Genomic DNA, 12,170 nt, shown 5'->3' on the forward strand with positions numbered 1-12,170 from the left:
GAAGGCAAACAAAAGCTATTAACAGTATATGAAAAAAAAAATGTACTTACTTAGTGTTATATTTCTCTAAGGATCAAAGAAGTTTACTTAAAAAATTGTGCGAACCCATACACACAATCCTTTCTAATCTTTTTTGACACTAAACTGGAGCCAACAGAAAAGATAAAAATGGAAGAGATACACAATAATGCTTTTGCAAAAATGAAAGCCTTTTTAAGAAAGGTTGGCAGTTGTAGCCCCCATGAGAAAAGATGTCTTAATCACCTCCTGAGAAAATGGATATAAACAACTATATTTCAACTAAGAGAAAGGCTTGTTTCCCTTCATCGCACAGCCTCAGTCTAGTGAGTTTGCCAAAACCAAACAGGGCACAATATTTTTCCAGGGTTCTTCCTGGGAGGAAGGAAATAATGCAGCCCAGTTCCTAAAAGGGCAGCCCCATCTCAGAGCATTTCTGATAGTTTAATTTCTACCCCTAAATGAGGTAGGAAGCATTATCCTTTGTTCTGTTGCCTCAGGCTTTCAAACAGAGGAGTAAATACAGAATAAAAACGATACAACTCAATCAAATGATTTGAAAAATCAACTCTCTACTACCTGTAAAAAGGTGCAGTGCTGTACCGTTCTTGAGCTGGGAAAGAGAAAAGGACAGTGGGAAAGGAGTGAGCCGAAGATCAATATAATAGATAATAAGTATACCCCTCCCTCGGTGACTTCACACATATTCGTAACATTCAAATGAAACCCTATGGTACAGTCCATATTTTCTATATTTTTGTGAATTTCACACAACCTGCAGGGCTCTTCTTGATCTTGGGTAAACACTGTGTTTCTGCATCATCTGCATTTGCTCCCTAAGGCAATGCAGAGGTGTTTAAAGTGCCCTCTGCTGGTCGAGTGGAGATACTTTGACAAACACACTTCATGGCAAGTTTGGCTGGAACAGTTGACAACAAAGGGCCCCTTATAGACTTATTCTTCAAATTTTAAATGATATAAAATACTCACCATATTTTTGGCCAAATCAGAAGACATTCTTCCTGCTTCAAGTCAGCTTCAGAAATTTTTTTAAAAGGGACTTTTGCTCTGGAACTCAGAAAATTGATTTATTAAGAGCCATATTCTTTAAAAAAAAAAAAGCTAGATAACATCTGTAATATTTCAGTCCTTTTCAAGCCAAATAAATGTGTAAACATTCCTAGTATTTCAAAGAAGCAATTATGTCAAGGTGTTCAATGTGATATAATAGTATTCTCATTGGTTAAGTAGCTAAATGATTAGACAAACTAGATGAAAAAATTAGGGGCCACTACACTGCATAGATTAGACACGCATTACCACACGTATAGGCACACAGATGAGGGGTCCAACGAACTTCAAAGCCCAAATGAATAGAAACACATTTTCTGGCTAGCAGAAAAAGAAGCTGTTGTTTATCTTTCTTGCTTTATTTGAGAGTGTACAGAAAAGGGATTTTTCAAATTATTTTTATATTATTTTAGCTTTAATTGTGCTGTCATTCATGAAACAGAGCTGCTCTGCTTCTCTGTCAGAGATGACAAGGGCTTTCTCAGCATCTCGTTTATGTGTGGAATTGAAAAGAATAAAGTTTTATTCCATTCTGTGTGAATGGTCTGAACCATGAACAAAGAATCCGTGCAAACCAAGTCATGACTGATGGGGTGGAGGGTGGGGGGTATGCAGGGAAGGGAAGCTGTTACACCTGTGTTAAATTATTGTGAACAGTCTATGATGTCTTGACGTTGGTTCATAGATGAATTGATGGAGGAATGTATTATTTTTAGGGCAAAAACTGACATGAGCTGAAAAGATAAGGATCTATTAGTTATAGCAGGACCTAAGATGCAAACAATGTTATTTTGAGCTTTGAAAATACATGATACTGTGCAATAAGCTTTTTTTCTTAGAAAAAAAAGCAGAATAATTAAAATGAGGAAAAGGCCAAATAACAGTTGACTTAAGCTCTAACTGGCTGTTCAGTTAAACTCAACTCTGGTTGATTTAATTTAATTATTTAATCCATTGATTTATCAGTGATCCTTTAATGCAGGTTAGAATAAGGAAATGAGCATAGACCTTAAATAGATCCTAAATGATGCTTCCAAAGCACTTTCATCTTGATACAGGTTCATACTTGTGTTCACTTGTGAGATAATTTAGAATTTTTGTTTACAGATTGAATGTCTAATAAATAGTTTTAAAATTAGGTAAATATATCTAAAGGCATTTCCAATGACTATCATGGGAGGGAAAAAGAAAACACACCTGTAAAAAAAATCTAAATTCTGGTATTACAGGTTCAGTATAATGTTTTTAACATCTCAGCTTAACTGCTTAATTATATCAAGATACAAGGCTGGACCACTAGCCCATGGCAAATCTGAAGCCTATCAGAGAACTGACTGCCACATAGATAATCCTGTCAGTTAACATTCCAGAAAAACTTGGGCAGGCAAGTTTTTATAGCTGCCCCACTATGCTGCAACAGATTATCTTTCTATTGAAGATTTTCCACTGCATTCCAATTGCAGTTTGGTGAAAACATTCCTGGATTTAAAAAAAAATTTTTTTTAACCAAGTCTTCATACATAAATACATGCAATTTGATACACAAGGTCTGAGCATCAACCCAAGTCTATTAGTTTGCAGTGAAAAACTTTCTAGTGAGAAATACTCTATTCATAGGGCAAGAGGTTTTATCTGCACCTTCTAGTTTTGCTCATGAAAAAAAAAAGCCACTACTATATTCATATTCAATGTCAGGCCAATGTACCAAGTTAAAACCATATACTGAGGTGATTATTCCAGGTAATTTACTCCCATCCTTCTAACCATACTGCACTATAAAAATGAGGGGGCAGGGACAATACAGCTGTATATGTTGCTGAAGGGGAAAGAACAAATTGAATACATCCCTCTCACTTCTCTCTACTAATGTAGCTCTGAGTCTAAAACTTTACTGAGTGGGGTTTCTGTAGAACTGAATGGAAGAACACTTCTAGGAGACCCACAGAATTTTTTTCTTTTTTTAATCAGACATGGTATCTTTATCATAAGATAAAACCTGTCACATAAGAATAACAAAGCGCCTGGAGTCAACTACACTGGAGTAGAAAGTTCCAGAAGTCTGGCCTGGTTCCCAGACTGCTGGGTTACCTGGGAGAGACAAGCTCAGGTTGCTATCTTTATTATGAGAACAGCCTCTCCTCAGACATACCTAAGTCAGCTCCAGCACATTCTGAGGGTTTTTTTTTCCCAGTTTGGTTAATGAATGAATCTTTAACACAGTTGTTGGATTGGCCATGTGCTGACTCAAGAGGGCTATTAGGAGAGTGGAGAAGGTCAAATAGACCACCTCCCAGAGTTCAGGAGTGCTTTGAGTTGTGTGTGCATGGTCCATGTCTGTCTCATAGACACTTATTTCCCCAAAAATGTTTCCATCCTGAAAAGTACAATTGTTTGAGAGTTTTATGATGAAAGTCTAGTGGTCCAATCTTTTTGTTTTCGATAATAAATATTTTGCTATCGATTTGGGATGGTAGTAGAGCCTACTTTCGTGCTGTGAGTCATTGTGTCCTATAGCTTAACTTGTTCTTCTGTCCCTTTTCTATTTGTATACAAGACCCTATTCTTTGTGTCTCAGACCCATCACCATCCAAAAGAGATTTTGCTAAGAATGCACCACAGGGTTTGGCCTGTGGATCATACTCATTAAAGTGAGATCTGATAAAGCAATGATACTCTATTTTGTGCTGACAATCAGTATGAAGTGTTAGGCCCCAGTCTTCCAATGAACCAAAGGCCTCTGTACGCTGGTACACAATATTTAAGCAAAACAAGCATCAGTGCAGTTATAGTATTTTCTTGAATGCCAGTTGTAACACGCCAGTTATAAACATCCTCAAGTCATATGGCAGAACCCATAGCTAAAGAGACCAGTTAGGTACACCTGTGCAGAGCATCAGAGAATATTCACAAACCTGTTGAATCACCAGGTTACCTGCTTCATCCTCAGACACTATGAAAATTCAGGGCTAGCAGAAGGGGGAAAAAAAAGCCCCAGATTTCCCTTCCTCCTGAATTACACTTCTAAAAAAGTGGGGACTTCCCTGGTAGCACAGTGGTTAAGACTCCACCTGCCAATGAAGGGGACATGGGTTCGAGCCCTGGTCCGGGAAGATCCTACATGCCGTGGAGCAACTAAGCCCATGTGCCACAACTACTGAGCCTGTGCGCCTAGATCCCATGCTCCACAACAAGAGAAGCCACTGCAATAAGTCCGCGCACCACAACGAAGAGTAGCCCCCGCTCACTGCAACTAGAGAAAGCCCGCCTGCAGCAACAAAGACCCAATGCAGCCAAAAATAAATAAATTAATAAATAAATTAGTTAATTAATTTTTAAAAAGTGAAACAAAAGTTATTCTAGCACTAAAGAGATAGACAGTGGGAACACACCCATGGCAGGGTTGAGGGGGATTAGGGAGATCTTAAGGATGGCATTTTGATTTTATGTTGAGCAGGCAAAAGTCTTGACATCAGACACACTTCACCAGAAATCCAAACCCAAAACTACATTGTAGTCAACATCTCCTAAAGCAACTGGTTAAATTAAAGAAACTGGTCCCATATACCAGGGTCAAGCCATATGTGCAACACATGTAAGCCAGGATTGCAAGGTCCTGACTCATGTTGGTATTGAAACGTTGTTATTTTCCCAATGCTTGGCGGCACTGGGGACTTTTTTCCCCAGTGGGCAGAATCTAGAATTCTCCAGAAGTAGCCCCATAATGCTGCCCAAGCCTGTCCGATTCAGACAGGTCTGCTCTCTTGGCGTGTTCAGGAAGGAGGTTGCTTGCTGCAACCTTGAAAACCCCTGGAAGATTCAGCCTCTTGGAGGCCCCAGCACCTCTGTTCAGATAAAAGCCTGCCCATATAAGCCTCACAGAGCAAATCACAGCAATGCTGCAATTGTTATTTTCAAGTGCTTATTTCACGACATTAAAATAAATATTTTTTCTGGTATATTAAAATTAAAAATAAAATCATAACTTTTGATTAAAACTAAACTATGTTTCTGGCTTCTTTTCTCTCTTGTTCTGGGCAATTCAAAGGGGGCGTCCAAGACACTAAGGGCTACTCAAAAATCTCACAGAGGCCATCCCACACTTGACTCCAATGTGTTCACGAAACACAGGTGAGTCCCTAAAACTCCTCAGTTCTCGAGCATAGCCCAGGAATGATGTGGTCCCCGGATACTACTGATCAAAACCCCACAGGTGTCTAGCACACCCACGGTGTTTCATGGGTGTAACACTTCACATGTTCTCCAGACCTGAGGGCGCATCAGAGCAGTCCTCATGGGGCAGATAGTCTAAGTTGGATCCCCATTTTACAGCTGAGGAAAATTTGTTCATTAGATCAAATGTCACAGAAGTAGAAGGAATGAGATGTGAACATAGTCTCCTTAAATCCAATTTCACTGTAGCCATTCAAATTTTTTGAAAAGAAGTAGCGTATAAATGAATGAAATTCAGATGCTCAGCTCTGAACTAGGAAGCGCTTTGCCATGTCACTGGACAAAGTCTTTCAGGACAAAATGTGTGATGGGGAAAATAGGAAGCACAGCACCTCCCTCCTAGAAGGGCCCAGTACGTCACACACCTGCTGGCTACTAGCAAGGGGAATGAAGCCATCTACTCCCTGCTCCTACAATTCGGCCTTCTTCTAGGGTTTTGTATGTTCTACTGTATGTGTTTTAGGTTAAATGGTATTCTTTATGGTTTTCTCTACGGTGTGCACAACATCAATATCCCGACAGCATTTATATTTAAAACTAAGAACCTGTTATTTGTGAAAGTTCTCCACAGCTAAATTACTATGAACACGCCTCTCTCTTTTCACATCATCTCAGAATAAATTAAGACAGAGCTTTCTATTTTATTTGTAAACCACTTAATGTATGTTCTTAACTCAGGGCAAAATGGGTGGGTGGGGAGAGGGAGACCCATACTGCACAGAAAGTTATATTTATTAACTTCACCAAAAAAAAAAAGGACAAGCAGAAGCAAACCTTAGGGGTGCTTCTCTTTTTGACAGGAGTCTCAGAACCCAATACAAACAACTGAGCCATCAGGTAGCTTCTGATAGGAACACAGTCTCATATAATGCAAGCTTCAGAAATGAATGCAGCATGCATTAAAACATACAAGCATTTTATATCACTGTCTAGCCAGCAAAAATGCTGTACTTATGTCACTTCAAGACCACGAAACATGTTATAGCAGGCTTCCTAGGAATGAAAAAATAAGAATGGGATCAGAATACAATATCTCAGCAACATGACCACTCTTGGCTGTTGTTTCAAAATGAATGAAATTAATTGGAGCCATAGCGAGTGTCCTAAATCAATGGTCAGCACAGTTAAAAGAACTAAAAAATAAAAGGGCTCCCCACTGGTTGGTCTGTAGCTGATGAATCTCCAGCACTGGTAGGTCTGGGGCAAGGTCTCAGTTACAGCCAAACACCTGTCCTGAGACTAAATGGGGAGGCCCTGCTGAGAAGCAGTGGTGACCATAGGGACTTCCATTGTTGGGGGAGGGGTGGGCTGCACAGAGGGACCCAACCCCCTCCCCCCAAAACTGGACGCTCACACATGTACAGAATTTCACACCTGCTCTCCGCCTCAGCCCGTGATGCCTGAAAACTCGTGTCACCATAAAGGACTCTAGGCAAGACAAGAATCTCTGGATCAGATCAGATCAAATTCACTGTCCCATTTTACCCTGTAACCTTTTACATTTTCTTCTGCTTTTCATTCCTTTTCATCTATAGACTAGTTGAAAGACGTAACCATTGGTAGTCCACCTTATTTATATATGCGTTATAGAATACATATTTATACAGAAAAGATAACATACATACGCTCTCGGAAAACAACTTGGCAGCCTAAGGGTTAAACATGTGGGCAGCCCCCTCCTGACACACCGGCTGCGACCTCACCTGAGATCTCACAGGATTCTGCAATCTTTGGTATTTTCAGCCCCTCAGGGCGAAAACCCTGTGTTACAGTCTGGGGTTTCATACACAGCTTCCTTTTCTATCGACTACACTAATTCCTTTCATACTAGAGGGAAAAACTGCCCCCTTGGGTGTTTCTCTGCTATGTTTTATTTATGAAAACTCCAGTGGGCGTTTCTTAAGGCAGCCAATATCTCTCTACAAAGAGAAGGCAAACAGTGTTAGCTATTCCTGCATCCCGCCCGGCTCATAGCTCTATGTGAGTTACTATAAAATACCAGATCATTTTTGCAAAACGAGCACTTTGTCTCCTAATTAGAAGCAGTTCTGATTTTAACTTCGTTTTAGAATAATCAAATCAATACAACATAAATAAACCTACTGAGCTTCCAAATTGACTTAGGCGGCCATGCCAACTCATTTGTTCATTTCCACGTAACCCGAATTTCCCCCGGACCCACCAGCCTGTAGAGGCAAATTGTTTGCTGGTTTGTAGCTCGCACTGATGCAGGACCTCTGACTTCCTGCCAAGTCCCTTGCATCTAATTCTGGAAATTGCCAAGGGGTGTCTCACAGCCTCTATCAGGCATTTCTGTTATGTGGTCGCTCCCACCCCACCTCCCTGTCATCCGTACCCGGCCCAGCTGCTATTTCATCTCTCCACTGGGCCTTGAAATCTCTAGGCCTGGCCAGGTTTAGCAGTTCTCAGCAGGCATCCACCACCCCTCAGAGAGGTAGGGTGCCCTCTGCTTTGCAGTGGGGCAAGAATGCCTCTTTCCCTTGGTCAGATGTGCTGTGTGAGAAAATCTGCCCCCTTCTCTACTTAGGAGCCAGACATGCATCCAGGAACCAAGGGATGAATTGGAGAAATGGCCATCACACTGCATCAGAATGTCCATTTCCTCTCCTGCATGGGGCAAAGCTTGCCCCCAGGTTGAGCTCATTGAACCTTGTTTCTCCTTTTACTTGAATAAGTACTGCCCCTGTAAGGTCCTCAGCCCCACTATAAATGGACTCCTGTGACCACCACATCTGCTCCCCAGACTTGCCCTGATATATCTGAGCTTAGCAGAGGACACAGGTGGAGTTGCTTTTCTAGAAGTGCCCCAGGTCTCCTTCTGAAGCCCCATTATCTGTCCCCACCACAGGTCCAGACATCTCTGAGACACTTAAATTCAGCCCAGGCAGCCTGCCACACACATAAATAAATAATGAAATGCAAATATACTTAAAACAAGTGCTTTCTTTTCTAGTGAAAATCAGCTTTTGAATTAAACAGGCAAACTGCAAAAAGTCACAATAATTTCTTAGGTTTGCTCTGTTTATGCCTGACTCGTGGCCTTCCCATGTGCCCGTTTCATCTTCCTGGAAAGTAGAGGTTAGGACACTCGTGTTGAGTTCTCATAGCCCTGTGCTTTTCTACCTCGTGTGGCTTATCACCACGGTAAACAAATAATTAGTTATTTGTGGACTGTTGAAAAATCTGTCTTCAACAGATTACAAGCTTTATAGGACAAAGAATCAAGTTCCCCTGTTCCTCCTAGCAACTCCACGGCCTGGGAGAGGGCTAAATGTTTGTTGAAAGGATGAAAAAAATATGATGTTAGAGCCTGTTTACATCTTCATTTTTCTTTTTGTTACATAAAAATTGTTTATCAAGAAAAATCCTTATTACATCTGAAAAGCTATTTTAGTTCTTATCAAAATGTCCCACATTTACATATATATGTGTATTTTTTAAAGAATTTTCCGTTTTTTTCTGTATTTTGAACTGCTCCTTAGAGCTTAATTCATAAGGAATTTTACTGAGCCTACCCACCCATTAAACTTTTTATTATGAGAACTTTTAAACATATATAAAACAGAGAGAATAATATAATGAGCTCCCATATTCTTAGCACCTAGATTTTTAACATTTATTAACTTCTGCCACATCTACCACATTTGTTTTAAAGCAAATCCTGGGTGTTATGACATTTCATTTTTAAATATTTCAAGAAGCATTGCTTTTTTAAAAAAGACATTACTCTTACATAACCACAGCATTGATATTGTGATACTTAGTAAAATTAGTAATAATTTCTTATTACCACCTAATATCCCAGCCTTTTTAAAAATTTCCCTGCCTGCCCAAAATATCTTTGTTCAGAGAGCACCTCCTTGCTTTTTTTTTTCATGCTGAGTGATTTATTAAAGAACCAGGGTCAATGGTCCTAGGAAATTGTTAGATTTTTCTGATTGCTAGCTGTGGTATCATTTAACTTATTCATCTGTCCCTCGTATTGCCTATCAGTGAGAAGTCAGATCTTAAAGTTTGATTAGATTCAAGCTATTTTTTGGCAAGTATATTTTAGGTGGTACAGTGTATGTCATATTGCTTCTCAAAGGAGGCATGCAATGCCTGTGTGTCCCGCTTTTAGGGAGGCTGAGATTGACAAGGGGCTCAAATGGCAATCCACCCTTGATAATGTCCACTTTCCCCCTTATACTATGGGCTAGTACTTTGACATCTTTCAAATATCCAGTTCCCTCTAAACTTTCACCTAATCCTTTTGGCATCCATTTTGATAACAGTTGCCTGAATTATCTATTCCATTGGGGGATAAAAAAATTGAGATTTTATAATTTTGTTATTTTTTCTACATTTATTAACTAAAATTTTTTTTGCTTAAAAAAAATCACTCCTTAAAATTCAACATCCATTCATGATAAAAACTCTTACTAAAGTGGGTATAGAGGGAACATCTTGACATAACAAAAGCTATTTATGACAAACCCACAGCCAACATAATACGCAACTGTGAAAAGCTAAAAGCCTTCCAACTAAAATCTGGAACAAGACAAGGATGCCCACTCTCACCACTTCTATTCAACATAGTATTGGAAGTCCTAGCCTCAGCAATCAAAGAAGAAAAAGAAATAAAAGGTATCCAAATTGGAAGGGAGGAGAGCAATCAAGATGGCAGAAGAGTAGGATGTAGAGCTCACCTCCTCTCAGAAATACATCTACATGTGGAACGATTCACACAGAGCATCTACTGAACACAGGCAGAAGACCTCAGACTTCCGAAAGGGCAAGAAAACCTCCACATAACCAGGTAGGACAAAAGAAAAAGGAGAGAAAGGAATCAGGACAGGACCTGTGTCCCAGGGAGGGAGCTGTAAAGGAGAAAAGGTTCCTGTACCCTGGAATGTACCCTCACAGGCAGGGAGATCAGCCTGGATGGAGAGGGAGCTTTGGAGCCTTGGAGGAGAACACAGCAAACAGTTTGAGAAAGGCAAAACAGAGTGACCTGCACAGATGGTCGGTACTGCCATCCTGTGCTCCCCAGCCTGAGACGCTTGTCCGCCAGTGTGGACAAGGGCTGAGTGCTGAAGCTTAGGCTTCAGGAGTAAGACCTGGGGGGAGGACCAGGGATGGCTGCACAGAGACAGCCTGAAGGGGCTGGCGTGTGGCAACTGAGTGTGTCTGTGGAAGAAGACTGGGCCCGCCAGAGAGGCAAGGTGCCACTGTTGGAGCGCATGCGAGGAGAAGGGTGGGCCCACCATAGGACCTTCCTTCCCCCTGCACATGCTCTCAGGGAACAGGACACTGCCTACAGGAGCTCCAGGGGCGCACATGAGCTGCTGCTGCCATCATGGGTTCCAGAGGTAAGCACAGGCCACCGCCTTTGAGAGACTCCTGAGCAGGCACCAGTTGCTGCCACCACCACTGAATGACCCACGAGCAGGCATCAATTGCTAACCCCATCCAGCACAGGCCCCTGGAGCACGTGCAGGCCACCACACCTGCACGCTCCCTATCAAGGGGATAACAGCCAGCACACACTGAGGAAAGAGGCAGCAAGCATCCAAACTAAAAGCAGGCTTCTCACCAAAAGTATTAAACCCACACAAGTTACGGAGGGTTGCTCGCATATATAGTCTTCCAAGACTACAGTAGATAATTATTTCTCCTAAACTCAGAGTAAGAGAAATATGAGTAAAATGAAGAAGCAGAGGAACCGCTGCCAGTTAAAAGACCAAGAGAATTCCCCTGAAGGAACAAACAAGGAAACAGACCTCTTCAGTCTAATAGACAGTGTTCAAAAAGGAGGTAATGAGGCAAGGAACCAAGATGGCGGAGTAGAAGGACGTGCTCTCACTCCCTCTTGTGAGAACACCACAACTAGCTGCTGGATAATCATAGACAGGAAGACACTGGAACTCACCAAAAAAGATACCCCACATCCAAAGACAAAGGAGAAGCCACAATGAGATGGTAGGAGGGGCGTAATCACAGTAAAATCAAATCCCATAACTGGTGGGTGGGTGACTCACAGACTGGAGAACACTTATACCACAGAAGTCCACCCACTGGAGTGAAGGTTCTGAGCCACACATCAGGCTTTCCAACCTGGGGGTCTGGCAACAGGAGGAGGAATTCCTAGAGAATCAGACTTTGAAGCCTAGTGGGAATTGATTGCAGGACGTTGACAGGACTGAGGGAAACAGAGAGTCCATTCTTGGAGGGCACACACAAAGTAGTGTGCACAGCGGGATCCAGGGGAAGGAGCAGTGACCCCAGGGGAGACTGAACCAGACATTCCTGCTAGTGTTGGAGGGTCTCCTGCAGAGGCAGGGGCTGGCTCTGTTTCACCATGGGGACAAGGAAACTGGCAGCAGAAGTTCTGGGAAGTACTCCTTGTCATGAGCTCTCCCAGAGTCTGTCATTAGCCCCACCAAAGAGCCCAGGTAGGCTCCAGTGTTGGGTTGCCTCAGGCCAAACAACCAATAGGGAGGGAACCCAGCTGCACCCATCAACAGTAAAGTGGATTAAAGTTTAACTGAGCTCTGCCCACCAGAGCAACAGTCAGCTCTACCCACCACCCATCCCTCCCATCAAACCTCTTAGATAGTCTCATCAACCAGAGGGCAGACAGCAGAAGCAAGAAGAACTACAATCCTGCAGCCTGTGGAACAAAAACCACATTCACAGACAGATACACAAGATGAAAAGGCAGAGGGCTATATAACAGATGAAGGAACAAGATAAAACTCCAGAAAAACAACTAAATGAAGTGGAGATAGGCAACGTTCCAGAAAAAGAATTCAGAATAATGATAGTGAAGATGATCCAGGACCTCAGAA

The sequence above is a fragment of the Hyperoodon ampullatus genome, assembly GCF_949752795.1.
Source record: "Hyperoodon ampullatus genome assembly, chromosome: 1".
In the NCBI taxonomy this organism is placed as follows: domain Eukaryota; kingdom Metazoa; phylum Chordata; class Mammalia; order Artiodactyla; family Ziphiidae; genus Hyperoodon; species Hyperoodon ampullatus.